Here is a 15,883-nt window from a genome sequence, read left to right on the forward strand (position 1 = left end):
CTCACCAGAAGATTCAGGAGGAAAGCCTTCTTATAATTCTGCAGCCCAGTGCTGACAGCCCTTGGCATATTTTCAGCATGAGGTACATTAACAAATAAGGAAAAAGCATCCCCCTGGGCCTCTAATAACATTTATTTCATGCATCATTTCCTCCAAGGAATAGTAGGCTGTGTATTTTTTATTCCTGGTGTGCCCTAAGAAATAATGGCCAAGCTCACCTGTTTACTTCTGTGTATTTTACAACCCTCCTTAAGCTTTGTTTGTCTTTCTCTAGTTCTTCTTCTTCCTCCTCTGTACTCCACACTATGCAGGTCTAAATAAAAGGGACACAAATGCTAATTGACAAGCTAGATTTACTGAATCTGTGGTGTCTTGAGCAAGACATCTCAAATCTTTTATGGAAGGAGGCAGAGTAAGAATCCAAAATAAATAACCGAAATGGCCTATGCAGTGTAAACTAAAATTGGGATAAAGAAGCAAATACTAGAGTGATCCCCAAGCTTTCCATCAGCTCCATCAGTCCTAAGTGCCCACCAGGTCCTCTTGGCTTCTCTGTTGGCCAGATTTAGCCTGAATCTAAATATGTGCTCCTGTGGCCAGCTTCACAGAATATCCCGCCACACAGATATTCTTCTTGGCCCTCTGGTGAGGCTGCTATACTCTGGAGACCCATGTCTGGTGATTAACGGAGTAATTCCCAGCTCTGACCTCCCTTTTGTTCACTTCCTCTCCAAACCCATGGACTAAAATCCCCACGAGCGCCCCCAGGGCCTATTCTGGAAAGAAAATGGAAAAATTGATCTTTCCATGCAATCTCAAGGGCCTTCCTCTGCAAACCCTCAGCCTTCCTGGTAAAATAAGCCCCCACCTAGCACCCAGCCTGAGGGCAGCAGGAAAGCCCAGCCTCGCCCCAGACCAGATCTCCACCAGCCCCATCTGACCCTCCTCAGGGGACGCGAGAAAGCTAGTAGCAACAGATGTTCCAGGCTGCAAAGCCAAGAGCTACAGCAATGACACAGAAAAATGGTTGTGATAAAATGTTAAATGTAAAACAGAATATGGAGCTATGTCTACATTACAGTTATAACCACATAAAAATGTACTCATTTGGTAAGAGAACACAGAACATGAGGAGATGGAAATGGCCATTTCTTGCAATGGCGAATCACAGGCAAAATTTTTCTTCCATTTCACTCGTCATTAATATATTCTGTTATTTGTGTGACATGGAAAATCAATGAAATGTCTGGTCTCGTCAAGCTGCATGCTCACGTTAGCGCAGTTGGAAGCTGAGCTTGCAGTTCACCTCCCTCGAACCTGCAAGCATGCTGGAAATGCCACAAGCTCGCCACACAGAGGCCCTGCCATGGGCGGCAGAGGGGACCGACTTTAACCCTCCCACCTTGTCACTCCTTCCTCCTGTCCCATGGGGCGGCTCTGAGGGCTTGGGGAAGCTGCTGAGCAGTCTGAGGGATAGACAGCCAAATTATCCCAAAATGTATACCAGAACAAGGGCATCTGTCTTCTGCTGCCTTTTCAACCCACACAGACAAATGTCATGCTTTTCACGGGTGTGTGCGTTATCAAGCCCCATCCTGACTTATTAATTGCCCAGGGTTCTTTAATAGTCTATTAAGTTCTACAGATAACTTTAAATCAGTGCAAGAAATGCTTGAATACCATGTGTTCAGAATGGTGGCAGGGACCTTCAGAGGACCTGAAAGAAAGAAAAAAAACAAGTTCCTGGCCCCTGGCGACATCAGTGAGGGAGGCTTGCAGTTGGCCGGGGTTGGGAGGGGGCGGGGGGCGGAGAGTGGTCACACAAGACTCGAAGGAGTGAGTTATGGCACACCACACACGTTGTTTCCCACATTCTGCCTGTGTAAACAGAGTCACTTTTGTGGCTTGAGAACCACTCTCTTTATGTCATCATTTTTAGGGACTACAGGACCATGCTGCAAATCACTTGCTAGGTACTTATCGTATGGTAAAGAAGGGGAAGGGGGAGCAGGAAGTAGATGCAGAATAATCTTCAGGAAAGGGAGAAAAAAATAAAATAGAAAGTGAGTAATCAGGTTAAGAATTTGTGTGAAGACCGTCTGGGAAAGATTTACAGCGGAATGCCCCATTTCCTTCCCCACCGAGGGCTATCTTTATTACTTTTCTCAGTAGGATGCATATTTTTACAAATTTTTGTCTACTAGCCACACAACATTTATTGCTTGCTGATTAATTTGTTTCATCATTTGTGTTCACTGACGACGTGCAGAATTGCTAGTTAGAGCTTTTAATCATCACAGACTAACTTATATTATCAGTACAACTGATTTAAAATGATCCCCCCTCCACCAAAAAAAATGGTGACTTTATGGTTAATAATCACAGCCTCACTGCAGAGAACCACTGATTTTTGAAATATTGAAAATAGCCCAAGAGTCCAATTATTATTTCAGAATGCTGAGGGGTGGGAGGATCCCAGGTTAGAAGCCATTGTGGTGAGGTCTTGAACAGCCAAGGATACCAGAGAGCATGGAGAACAGACTCAGCCAGCAGGCAGCTGGGCTTGAACATGGTAAATTTGCTCAGGAGAAGATGCTTACGAGTCCCCTGGAATGCCTCACAGTCGCTGGGCGCCATCGGCCAATGCTGGGAGGCTGAGAAAGTCTGGGGAGAAGCAGATGGCCACCCTACGTGGACTTGAGTTCCAGTTCCCAATTTCTCCCCAAATCTATCTTTCATTACCTTTCCTGGGGTTACTTGGCTAACCACATTTTCAAGAATTGTGTTTGTTTGGGTTTTAAAGGCACAGTAGCTTATCACTCTTTCTCTGGAGACTGAAAGTATATGAGATTGCCATTATTATTTTCAAATTTGGACTCTCTATGTTCTTACTCTGGGCTCCATTGTACCCTGTATACTACAAAGGGAAAAAAGACAGAAGAAAATCTCGTTTGTCTTTCTACCCACAGCAGCTTCACGAGCTGGACTCGAAGTGAAGCGCAGAGTCAGGCAGGAAGAGGAATGAAGCCTGTCCTTGGCGGGCGGCCATCATGGGCCAGCAGTGCCTGCGGGCGGCACCGATAGAAGGGGAGCAGCTAGAGCAGAAGCAGAAGGGCAGGCCTTCTCTAGGTAAAGCCTGTGGGTACGGAAGCTTCCAGACAAGGAATTGGGTTTAATCTACAATTAAATCACCACTTCAGCAGGCATTTCCCGAGGAAGATCTCAGAACATATTAGAGGAGAAGCCTCCTGGTAAAGGACTAACATTCTTTCACTTTGTTTAAGCAGCAATTCTCAAGGTAATTTAACCACAGAAATCTTCTGTGCAGCGTGTATTAAGACCCCTCACATCCTATTAACTCAATGGAAACAGGGAGCAGAGGGTTTAGAATGTGGAAAATCCTCAGGCTGGCTAAGTGACAATTGCAAAGCTGAGACCAGAAATACTGATTTACAAACTCACAGGAATCACAGAAGGAGATGCAAACACTCAAAAAAAGAGTTCAGAAGATCAGGAGTTTAAATTCTCTATGTTATTTGGATATGCTAAAGAGAGGGGTGGGCGTGGAGAGAAGGGAGAAAGGCAGACAAGAAACTGTCAAACTGAGTGTATTAGCTTCCTGGGGCTGCTGTAAGAAATTACAGCTTACACCAATGGAAATGTATTCTCTCAGTTGTGCAGGCCAGAAGCCCCAGGTCAGTATCATGGGACTGAAATCAAGGTGTCAGCAGGGCTACATTCCTTCTGGAAGCCTAAGAACCCCTTCCTTGTCTCTTTCAGCCTCTGGGAGCTACTGGCATTCATTGGTTTGTGGGTGCATCACCCCAATCTCAAGACCAATATTTTCAAATATCTCTTTGCTCTGTCTTCACAGCACCTTCTCCTCTGTGTGCCTGTGTCCAATCTTCCTTTGCCTCTCCTATAAGGATGCTTGTGATTGTATTTTAAGCCTCACGTGGATCATCCAGAATAATCTGTCTCAAGATTTTCACTTAGTCACATCTGCAAAAATTCTTGTATTTTTTTTTTGTTTTTACTATGTATATATAAGTATACATATGTATTTATGCATATATGTATATGTTTTTGTCATATAAGTTTACCTTCACATGTTCTAGGAATTGGGAAGCAGGTAACTTTCTAGGGCCACTCCTCAGCCAACCACAGAGGGTAAGGAAATAATTTGGAAGTCAAGGAGGAAGAAATTTTTAAGAAGGAAGGTGATTAAGGTTGTCAATGATGCAGACATAACAAGAAAGAGGGAAATATAAAGAAAAGCTTGGATTGGGGGACCATTGTACATGTCTTCTGCTGTCTTCTAAAGCCACCCAGACATATGTCACCCTTTTCATGAGTGAGTGTGTGGGTGTCAAGCCACACCTCCTCAGGGCTCATTGCCCCGTCTATTTAATGGTATGCTAAGTTCTATATAGACAATGGTGGCCAGAACCACATGACAGAGCAGGGAGAAGAAATGGGAGACCAAGAAGTGTAAACATGGACACCCTTTTTCACTTTCTCCTTTCAACTTAACAATCACAACCCATAGCTAAAGTATATTTCATAAATTTACCTGTGCTGGTATACATTTTCATGTAGCATTTTTTAATAGGAAAAGAAAATAGCTGATTGGCATTCATATTTTGCTTTTTTGCACTTGTGCATATCTCTTGAATAACATTTTCCCAATGTCTATTGCCCTCAATAAGGAAGAAAGTTTTCCATGTCCTCTAATTTGTGTTATTTTTCTCAGTCTACAGTTCTCCTGCCTTCCTCTTTGTTTTCCTCTTCATACTGTTCTGTGTTCCCCGACCCAACCTGGCCTTCCTTGTCCATCTCCCAACAAGGAACCCTGAAGACTGGAAGGTCCAGTCCTCATCTAAACACAGTTAAGAAGAGTCATGAGAATAGTAGAAAGGACAGGCCATGCAAGAATAAGAAAGATTTCATTATATTTATGTTGGAAAGACTAAAATCAGTGAGGAATAGGAAGGAAAATAGTTTTAAAAACAGTTGGTGCCAATCCCATATATACATGGCATCATCAAGTATGTAGAGAAATGACAGAATTAGCTATAAAATAATAATGGTGATAATAAAAATAATATTTTTATAGGTCTCAAGAACTCATTTTTGTTTTTGTTTTGTTTTCTACAATGTGCCTTAGATACTGATTCTTAAAGGAAATGAGAGTCCAATGATGTCCTAATGTCCAATGTATCTTATCTCAGAAATATCTTATGAGACCTGAGAGGTTAAGGGCTTCAGAACCCCAAATCTTTTGGAATAGAGAAAAGGAGAGTTTAAAGAGAAATCTACAGTTGTGTGCCTTGAATTGTTGATAGCAGCTTTATTCACAATAACCCAAATTGGAAACAACCAAAATGTTCATCAACTGGTGAATGGATAAACAAATTGTGGTTCATCCATGCAATCAAAAACTACTCAATAACCAAAAAGGAATAAACCATCGATACACACACAACACAGGATGAGCTCAGAACATTATGCTGAGCAAAAGAAGCCTGACTCGAAAGTGTACAATTTGGTATGATTTCACTCATAGAACAGGTAGGAAAAATAAATGTAATCTAAACTGATAGGAAACATATCAGCGGTTGCCTGTGGCCAGGGATTTGGAAGAACTGACTAGGAAGAACTTTTTCAGAGCAATGAAAATGTCCTATATCTTGATGTGTTTGGTGGTTACATGCATGCATAAGTTTGTCAAGGCACATTAAGTATGATTAAAATGGGTATATTTTATTGTGTGCCAATTGTACCTCAATAATACTGATTTTTAGGGTGTGTCTTCTATCTTTGGGTATTAATATTCCTTAGAAAATTATTAATGGTGTTGCCTCTGTTTTAGAAAAGGTAAGGTAGGTTGACTACCCTAAGTCTAACTGGGCTGAAAGAGCAAATACTGCACCCCCGGGGGCCTGATGAAGATAGAACAATTCAAATATCACTCTTCTTGGGGCTGAAAGAGCTTTGCTGACTGAGGTGCCAGTGCACCCAAAATCACCACAAGTGGCAGAGACAGAGGCAGGAACTGAAAACATCCACGAAATAGAGAAAGGGAGAATCAGCAAGTTGTTATTTTTACAGAAATAACAATAATGATCATTAATGACAACAATTAACAAAATATTGAGTAGTCCCATCTGAAACCCTTGTGCCAATCTGTTCTGATATTGCAGTGATCTGTACAACTTTAAAAAACCCTGTTGTATAGACATAGAAAGTTTGGAAAAAAAGGAAAATATTAACCAAAATAAAACACCCATATTAATATTAGACAATAGATATTTTAAGGCAAGTTTTAAAACCATCAATATTGTTTGTATCTGTGAAAAACTTGAAGCAACCTAAATGCTCTTTGATAGGAAGATAAATAAATTGTGATGGATTTAGTGGAATACTATACAATCATTAAAATCAATGAATGACATATATTAGTGCAAATTCTATGTCTTTATGTTTCAGTTGAGACTTCTATACATAAAACATAGTTGGAGTTTATTTTCTTATTTTTGTTTTTTACAATAATCTGATCTAATGCTCTCCAATCTTTAACTGGAAAATTTATTCCATTTATATTCATTGTGAATTTTTGGATTTGTTTCTATTGACTTATTTTTTTTTTACTCTTCGTTTTCCCTCCTTTTCTATCTTCTTTTGATTTGTTCACATTTCCCCACAATATTAACACACATAAATTAAGTTAACAAAGTTTAAAATCAATTAACATCTCGAGCTTCCTCCTGAGTGATGTGGAACTTAAGTAAAACAAAATGGTGGGGAAGAACAACATCGAATTGCATTAAAATAAATTTAAGTATGACAGGGACCCCTGGGTGGCATGGTCGGTTGGGCATCCAACTCTTGATTTTAGCTTAGGTCATGATCTCAGGGTCTTGAGATGGAGCCCTGTGTCAGGCTCCAAGCTCAGAGAGGAGTCTGCTGCGTTTCTCTCTCTCTCTCTCTCTCTCTCTCTCTCTCTCTCTCTCTCCCCCCCACTGTCCCTCTCTGCGCTCAAGCTCTCTTGCTCTCTTTCTCAAATAAATAAATAAATAAACCTTTAAAAATAAATACATAAATTTAAGTATGACATTTTTAACATAAAGTTTAAAAGCAAGTAACAATGATTTTTTTCAGCTTGCTACATTTCCAATTGGGTTCCCTGTAGCTTCAAGCCCATGGCAACTGTGAAACCCCTAATCCAGATCTCTACCAAGATGGGGGGCAAAAGTCTTTGAATAGCCCACGGCTGGGCCAACTAGACTAAATGGCCAGAGCGGTGAGGGCTGGAGCATTACAGTGCTGAATAAAACTGCCCACATTTTAAGTGGACAGTGTCGCTTGGAATAAGGGCTCCCTTGGAGCCATTTCAGCAAGCATTTGTACCTGAAGAGAAGCAATCAGGAAAAAAAATAATAATTCTTTTGGGAAAGACAGTGTCTGAGAAGCAAGGTCACAAGCAGCAAGCTTAGCAAATAATAGAAAAGACATGTTCAAATTTTTTAGTGAACTATTTCACCAGCATTGAACCATCTATAGCCACTTTCACAGATAAAATCACTATAGCTTATGAAATAGTCTATGAATTAAAAAAAGACATGTTATAGAAGATAGAGATTTAAAGATTTTTTTAAATTAGGGAATGAGTATAATACCTGGGGTAAGATGGACACATGTCCTCAGTTACTTCTACCTGTTAAAGCATCTTCCTTCTAACCTACTGCATGTGTGCACTATGCCATTTACCACTCCCCTTCTTTGAATCACCACCTGTGTGTCCAGAATGGTCATTCACATTTCACTGAAAAATGCTGAAAACTGGCTACACAGAGATATGGCCAGTTTGAGGCAAATGTAAAAGCAAGACCATAAATCTTCCACTTGTTACAAAAGGAAACAGAATCTTGTTTCCCAGGACCTGGAGAAATAGTTCTTTATTCAGTGCTCCTGTACGGCAGCCAGGAGCCTCTCATTTGGTCCCTGATGCCATGAGCCCTTTCTGCCATTAGAGATGATCTCCCCCTCGCCAGAGAGGCTGACGGCTGCGTTTGATCCAGGGCACAGGGGACATCAGATCTTTCAGGATGATTCATATGCCAGGGGCTCATCTCTTCGCTGTGGGTAGTTCCAGCCTGTTTCACATTTGAATATGACAACTCCATCCCATAATTAGAAGGAGAGATTAGAGTGAACCACGTACTTATGATTAATAATAACTCTATCGATGCTATTAGGTCTTTATTTTCTTTGGCAGTTAATAAAAAATGTTTAAGTGAAAAAAGCTCTAGTCGCGGCTCTCCCTTCTCCACACCCCACACCTTCTGTCTACACATTCTATATCCTGCTTTAAATATAACTGTAGAAATAAAATTCTATACGAGTCTACTGTGGAATGCAGGTTCTACAAGAAATCTCCCCTAATTCCTGTCTTTTAGGGAAGATTAAGTAATGGCTTTATTTAACCAGTAGCCTGCTGGACACAGGAACCTCAGATTCAACAAGTGTGAGTCAGGTTCATTTATTTCTGCCTTCTGCCAGGGTCTATCTCCTCCTGCTGCACTCCCACCTTCAGGTGATACCTCCACTACCCACTCCCACTCTCAGATCAGGTCTGGCTCTCCCCTAGACCCTCCCCAGCCCTCCCATCCCACTCCAATCAACCTCCCAGCACCAAGTAGTTTGCCTCTGACTCCTCCCTCCTCCCCAGCCCCACTTCATTTCCTCCTCTGCCTTCTGAACTATTACAAAAACCTCTTCAGTGTCTTCTCTCTTTTAGTGTCCTCTTAAATCCTAATTCTATATGACTAGGAGTAAGCTATCTACGATGCACATCTACCTGCGCCACTTCCCTTATAAAATCCTTCAGTGGTTTCTCCTGCCTGCGGGATGAATTGTAAACTCTTTACATGATAGGAATGGGTCTTTATAATCTGGCCCAGACCCTGATTCCAGCCCCATTCCCGACCTTGCATCCTTTACCTTTTCAAAACCAAATCGTTCATAATGGTACCAATATAACTGGGACTTTGTCCACTCTCGACCCTCTCCCCGAAATGCCCCTTCACGTGGGTTGTTCTCCTGATTCTCCCATCTTTCAAGACAAGATTCAGGCCTCTTGGCCTCCAGGAATATGACCATCTGGGCTGGTTAAAAGCTCTGCCTCCCATCCCCATAGCATGTAGGGGGATGCACATGGAGCACCAGCAAAGCCATATTACATGGAAACAATCTGTCTACTGAAATAAATTCTTCATCCTGTTCCACCCACCGACTAGCCTGATTAGGAAGAATAACAGATTTTAAATAAATACATGACTAGCATCCTTTACGGCCATTGGTGTCTATTTTCTTATGTGCTCAAAAGTCAAATTACATGCCGATCAGGTTCTTCCATTCCAGGTGTAGGAAGAACTCATAGAAATCGGGACCTTCCCACTGAAGGCAAAATGGGTCCTCAGCCCCCTCCTCCCTGGTGCTTCTCACATTTCAGTATCTCAAATCAGGTTGAGGTGGAGAAGGGAAGAAAACAGTCGAAATGAAAATGGTTAAGTTAATTAATTGCGAGCTTGCTTGTAGGACCAGCACGTTTATTTAATCAGTTGCCTAGTAACCCTGCCTGTGTATGATGTGAATCTGATCAGCCTGCCCTGGAGCAAACGATGGGCCATTCTTTCTACCAGCGCTCTCTTGTCCTGCTTTCATGCGCTTTGGGGTTTGGAAACCCCAAATTCCTCTCCTGCCCCGGAGCAGGGAGATTGGGAGGTGGGAACACATTTTTATCATCTTCTCCTTTGTGCTCTCAGTCTCTCTCCACAGACTCCACAGCCCAGGGATGAAGGTCTTTGCTTGAACGTGACCTTTCCATTGGTGAATCATATGACAAGAAAAATGGCTCCCACCTGCCTTCCTGCTGGAGTGACCTACACACCAGGGCCCCCAGAAGAGCTGGGGAGCTCTCAGAACTGTCACCATTGTGTACCCCCGTCAATAAACAAGCACTGTTCCACACAACACTGCAGGTTAGGGCCTCTGCCCCAGACAGAATAGAGAGGATGAGACAAAAAAGGGACCCTGTGGGTCACGTGAGCCTTCCTGAGTGACCTTAAATGGGGAGCGAGAATAGATGCGGAGTTTAATCACGTAAGACCAGCTCAAGACAAACTGTGCAGTTTTGTTTCTTGTCTGAAAAAAAAAAAATAACTCATGTACTGACAGGCAACTGAGCGCTTAGCACTCCTTTGGTGCTAGATTTATTGGAGGATTTGACGACAAGAATTTGCTTGTAGTTTTTCACCTCCCTTGTGCTCTTCTCCTGGCTGGTTGTTTTGAACACCCCTCCCCCATCTTTATCCCCTACCATCCCTGCTCTTAAGCCAAATAAAAAGGAAACATCAATGAAACAAAGACCCATGTTTCTGCTTTGACACACCATGACCACATTTTTATACTATTATGAGGTGGGGTTTTTTTCTTCTATTTGTCAGTCTCTGTGGATAAAAGACTCCATCTTCCATAGAGAATTCCCACCAGAAATCTTTATAAACCCTCCATCAGAGAGACACTCTGCCATCGTGCTGTGCAAAAGCTAATCTAATTAAGACAGGATCTGCTAAATTTAATAGCCTGCTATGAATTTTTACAGACATCTGGTAGCTGGAAGTTGGAGCAACTCTAACATATAAAATACACATTGTCCAGATGACCAGTATCAGGGTCAAATATTTTCCTTCTTTTGGGATCTCGTATTGTTTTGGTGTCGACACTGTTTTCAAGCCACACTATCCAACAGGTAAATGCACTGGAAAAGAGATCGAGAATTGAAATGTCTAAATCTCAGCCTCCATCTGCAAAATGAAAGCAGTGATGCTTCCACCCTGGGATGGCTTCATGGGTAAATTTGAAAATGAATACACAGGGCCAGCTTCATGGGTGTGCAAACCATTCAGTCACACAGCAGGCTGTTAGTACACCCCTTGCTTGGTATAATGCTCTGCTGTCCTGTCTTAAATTCTTAATTTTTGAGCAAGGAGAATCTGAAGTATACATTTTAGGATGGACCCTACAAATTATGTAGTTGGTCCCGCATATATAAAGTTCTTTGCATGATGCCTATTGCATTGTAGACACCATTATTCATATTGTAACATAATTATTACAAGCCTCTCCTCCCCAACCTATCCTCTAGTATAAAATGATGAAATTTAAGCTAGTAGGTTTTCTCCTGCTTCCAAGGAGGGTAATTTCTTGACCTGTAGTCCTAAGAACCCCTACCACCACAGTCCCCAGCAAGCTCCATATCTATTTGTAGGACATGGAAAACACTCTAGTATAAAAGTTAATACATGCTCGTATGTGCAAAAATTACCCATTATACAGAACTCATAACTAATAACATGATTTTCTCTGAGGTAGAGAAGTGCTAGTAGGGATCGGTTTCTGGAGGGGGACCTCATTTCCATTTCATTTTGTCTTTCTTGTTTTTGTTTTAACGTATGTAAGTTTTGCCCTAAAAATAACAAAACCTAATTTTGTTTTACCTAGATCCTAACAACCCTATCTATATACAAATAAGAATATACATTAAACTCCTAACTTTATTATCTGAAAAGATAGATCTGGGGAAGGCATAACTTCCTCAACATCCAACCAATTGTCCAGCGTTGTAGAGGCATGACCTCCATTCCAGACCAAGCCAGTGGTTGATCCTTGATGAGGGCAAGGGGGGTTTCCTCTCTTCACCTTGTGGTCCATAGCCCACTTCCAAGGGAGAAACGACAGGGATGGCACTCTTCTTGAACTGGAGACTTTACCTCCAAGTCTCCTGGGCCCCAGAAAGTATGTGCACTCATAGGCAACTTTCTGTACTGCAGGAAGACAAAGAGAAGTATAGCAACCTGTTAAAAAATGTATGTTCTGACAATATTTTGCTCTGGGGCTACTGAGAAACATAGTATCCAACAGGCTTTGAAGTGCAAGGTAGAATCCCTGTGAAATGAGATTTTTCCCAAAGTATTCGAATGAAATAGATGTTTTTCCTCCACCAGAGCACAGGATGAATGACCTTGGGCAATGACAAATAGCCTAACACACACACAGTATCAGCCTGGATACTTGGTATAATGGTATAATGGTATTATAATGGTATTATATGGTATTATACCAAGATAATTACCATCTTAATAATGAAGCACATGGTCTGGATTTGTGTTCAGCATTTCTGCGGAATTCTGTGGGCACCCAAGGATGACTTGGGGGCAAAGGTCAAGCTGACTAGCCAATTCTCAGAATTCTAGTGAAAGGAATTCCCCACCGCTTTTTGAACAGAGTTCTAGTCTCCCACAATAAAACCCAAGATATCATCCTAAATGGAGAAACAAAATTCCTCCAACATCACTGCACTCCACATTCCTCTGGGGCAGCTAGCTATATAAAGCAAACACCAAGAAAACAAACAAAGAGAAGAAGAGAATGTCTGCTCACCTTGTTGTGTAAGTGTCATGAATTATCTGCCTTTCTGACAAAAATGTGACGTAAGATATTTGACTCTTTTCCTGCTTGGTCTCTTGCTGCTTCTCTGCTCTGGTTGGTGGGGGAACAGAACACAATTTGTGTGCCCTAGAAAATAGCCACACGAGGTTGAGAAGATACCTACAAGGATGGTGCACCCATGACAGGCAGTTGATATTAAAAAATAAAGATGGAGGTCACCTCCTGCCTTTCCCAACTCCACACCCCAGCCCCAGCCCCTTCACAATTCCAGTTTCCAAAAAAAAAGTCCTATCCGGGCATAAGCTATATCTGTTGTTCTAGCTGACAGGTTCTGGAATTAAGCTGAGCTCACATAAAGTTGATTGTTTGTGTGTCTGAGGTGACACCTGGCAGTCTGTAACTGTTCTGTGCTTCATTTGGCTTAACGTTTGCTTTTCCTTTCCAGCAGTGCCTGGGAAAGAGGATAATGGGTATTTCTTAAATGAATAAATCAAGAGGAACATTGGTTTTGTTCCCTTGTGTTCTAAGAGGCCTAAGGTACTTTTAACTCCATGCCCCATCTGTTCTTGCCTGGCTTTTCCTGTAGCTTGTCAGAAAAGGTGTTAACCACTTTCTTAGCTTCTTCCCAAAGAGAAATGTTTTAGTGGGTTTGGGCCATAGTGGGGAGGGGTGGTATAATGTAACAGTGAAGAGCATGGATACTAAGGCAGATTCCCTGCAGTAGCATCCTTACCCACCACTTACGAGGTGTATGACCTTGCATAAGTTACTTATCCTTTCTGTGCCATGACTTCCTCATCTGCGAAATGGAGCTCATACATACAAGTTCTGACAAAACATACAATTGTAATAAAGATAAAGTAGTTGATATTTTAGAATGCTTAGAGTGAAGCTAACACATAATAAGTGTCATATACTAAGGAAATAAAATGTTATTTATAAGAAAAGATACTGCTAATTCATGGAAGGCAAATAAGTTTCAGCATAAGAGTGATCTTGTATTGATTGGTAGAAGATATCTGAAATCATGTTAGGAAGGAGTTAAAAGCCATGTTTCGGCTCAGGTGAAAATAGAATCCCTGGTGATCAATGATGCCTGCCTTGGACTCTGATAGAGGAAGTGGCAAGACATGTGTCCTGTTTCTGCTATCCCTGATGTGCACAGGATATTTGCTACCTCACATATTCCAAGGACCCAACAACATTAGAAAGCTTGACTAAATATTTCTGGGAATCATTTCTGTGCAGATATTATGTTAAGTGTTAAAACAGAAAGATGAGTGAGGCAGCCAGTGCTTTCAAGATTTAAAGGTCAGAAGGAGAGAGGGGCCTATGAAGTAAAAGTTAAAATACAGTGTGAAGAGGTAGAGTGTAAATGCAGAGCTTTGAGAGCACAAAGGGGTAGCAACTAAGACACCCCAACATGGGAGGGAGACATGAGAATTTGGGGGGAAGTCCATTTCCTATAAAATATCATGTCTTACTCAAACTGCCCTCTTGTCATAAACAATTGAAAAAAACATATGAAACGATGGTTTTCAGACATTGGATAACAGTCATCATTGGACCATGACTCTAGAGAGAAGGAAAACAAGGTGAACTCTGTGACTGCATTAGCTCCATGACTAGAAGCAGATCCAGGTCAAAACATTGGGAGGAGCAGCCTAGCAGAACCTGTGGTGGTGGTTGAGTGGAGGTGATAAAGGTAATTCATGCCCCTTCACAACAGGGTGTGCAGACATTCTCTTCTCTTTGCTTGTTTTCTTGGTGTTTGCTTTATATAGCTAGCTCCCCAGAGGAATGTGGAGTACAGTGATGCTGGAGGAATTTTGTTTCTCCACTTAGGATGATATCTTGGGTTTTATTGTGGGAGACTGGAACTCTGGACAAAAAGAGGCAGGGAATTTCTTTCACTCTGGGGACTAGCACTGAATACCAAAAAGAAGGCAGCTCCCTGGAGAGAAAGCTGCAGAGATCTCTAAGGGCAATTACTCTGCTCACAAATCATAAAATATATTCAAGGATGAAAAAAAATGAACATGAGGAAGAGAAAAATGGAAGAGATAGAAAGAAATTGAAACTCTAAAAATAAAGTAAAACATCTGAATTGAAAATTACTCAGGATTGATTTATAATATATGTCTTCAACTTGTCAGGGTTTACCTTCAACTTATATTTCACCCCTTCACATGTAGTCTAAGAATCCTATGATATACTTCTATCCTCCATCATTGTGCATTCTTATTATACATTTTACATCTACTAGATTATAAATCCTACAGTAAAAGCTTACTGGTTTTTCTTTTAATGATCAATTATCTTCTAAAGAAATTTTAAAATAGGGAAGAAATGCCTTCTATATCTGCACACATGTTTACAACTTGGAGTACTAACCATCCTTTTTTAGAGGCCCTGATACCCATCTGCCATAATTTTTTTATGTTTGGATAAATTATTTTAATGTTTCTTTTAGTAGATGTCTTCAATGATGAATTCTCCTAGCTGTTGTTGGTCCTAAAGTATTTATTTTGCATGCATTTTTAAAAGGTACTTTTGCTGGACATAAAATTGTGGGCTGGCAGATTTTATCCCCAACATTTCAAATATGTCCTTCCATTGTCTGATGGTCTGCATAGTTTCTGATGAGAAATATGCTACTATTCTTTTCTTTGTTTCTCTATACAGAATGTGTGTTTTATCTCTGGCTGCTTTTAAAAATTGTCTAATTAACACAGATTTTCAAAAACTTTGATTATGATGTGGGGTTTTTTGTGTTTTTCCTGTTTCTTCTATTTAGGATCCACTGAACTTCTTGGCTCTGTGTGTTTTTGGTTTTCATCAACTGGAAAATTTGGGGGGCACTATTTTTTTTCATTTTTTTTCTTTGCCCCCTAAGTTTTTCCCCACTTCTTTGGTCTTTTTTTTTTCTTTCCTCTGAGTGTTCATTTTTAATAGCTTCTAGTGCTATGCCTTCAATGTCTCTGATCTTCTTTTCTCCAATATCTAATTTGTTCCATAATTGATAGAATGATTAAACAAAAAACTAATAAGGATATAAAGTACTTGAACAAGAAAACAAATAAGTTGTATCCTACAAATTGACACAAAATAAGACAGCAAAAAATGTCAATTTGTAGGACACTCTACCCAACAACAGCAGAAAACACATTCTTTTCAACTGCATGTAAGACACTCACCAAGATGGACCACATTCTGGACTATAAAATAAAACTCAATGATTTCATCTGCTCATAATGAAAATAAAATAGAAATCAATTAAAAAATGATTTCTGAAAAATTCCCTAATATTAGGGTTTTTTTAATCCACAAAGAAAGTCAGAAAACTATTTTTTAACTAAAGGAAAACAAA

The sequence above is a fragment of the Mirounga leonina genome, unplaced genomic scaffold (assembly GCF_011800145.1).
Source record: "Mirounga leonina isolate KUSES-001 unplaced genomic scaffold, KU_Mleo_1.0 Mir_54, whole genome shotgun sequence".
In the NCBI taxonomy this organism is placed as follows: domain Eukaryota; kingdom Metazoa; phylum Chordata; class Mammalia; order Carnivora; family Phocidae; genus Mirounga; species Mirounga leonina.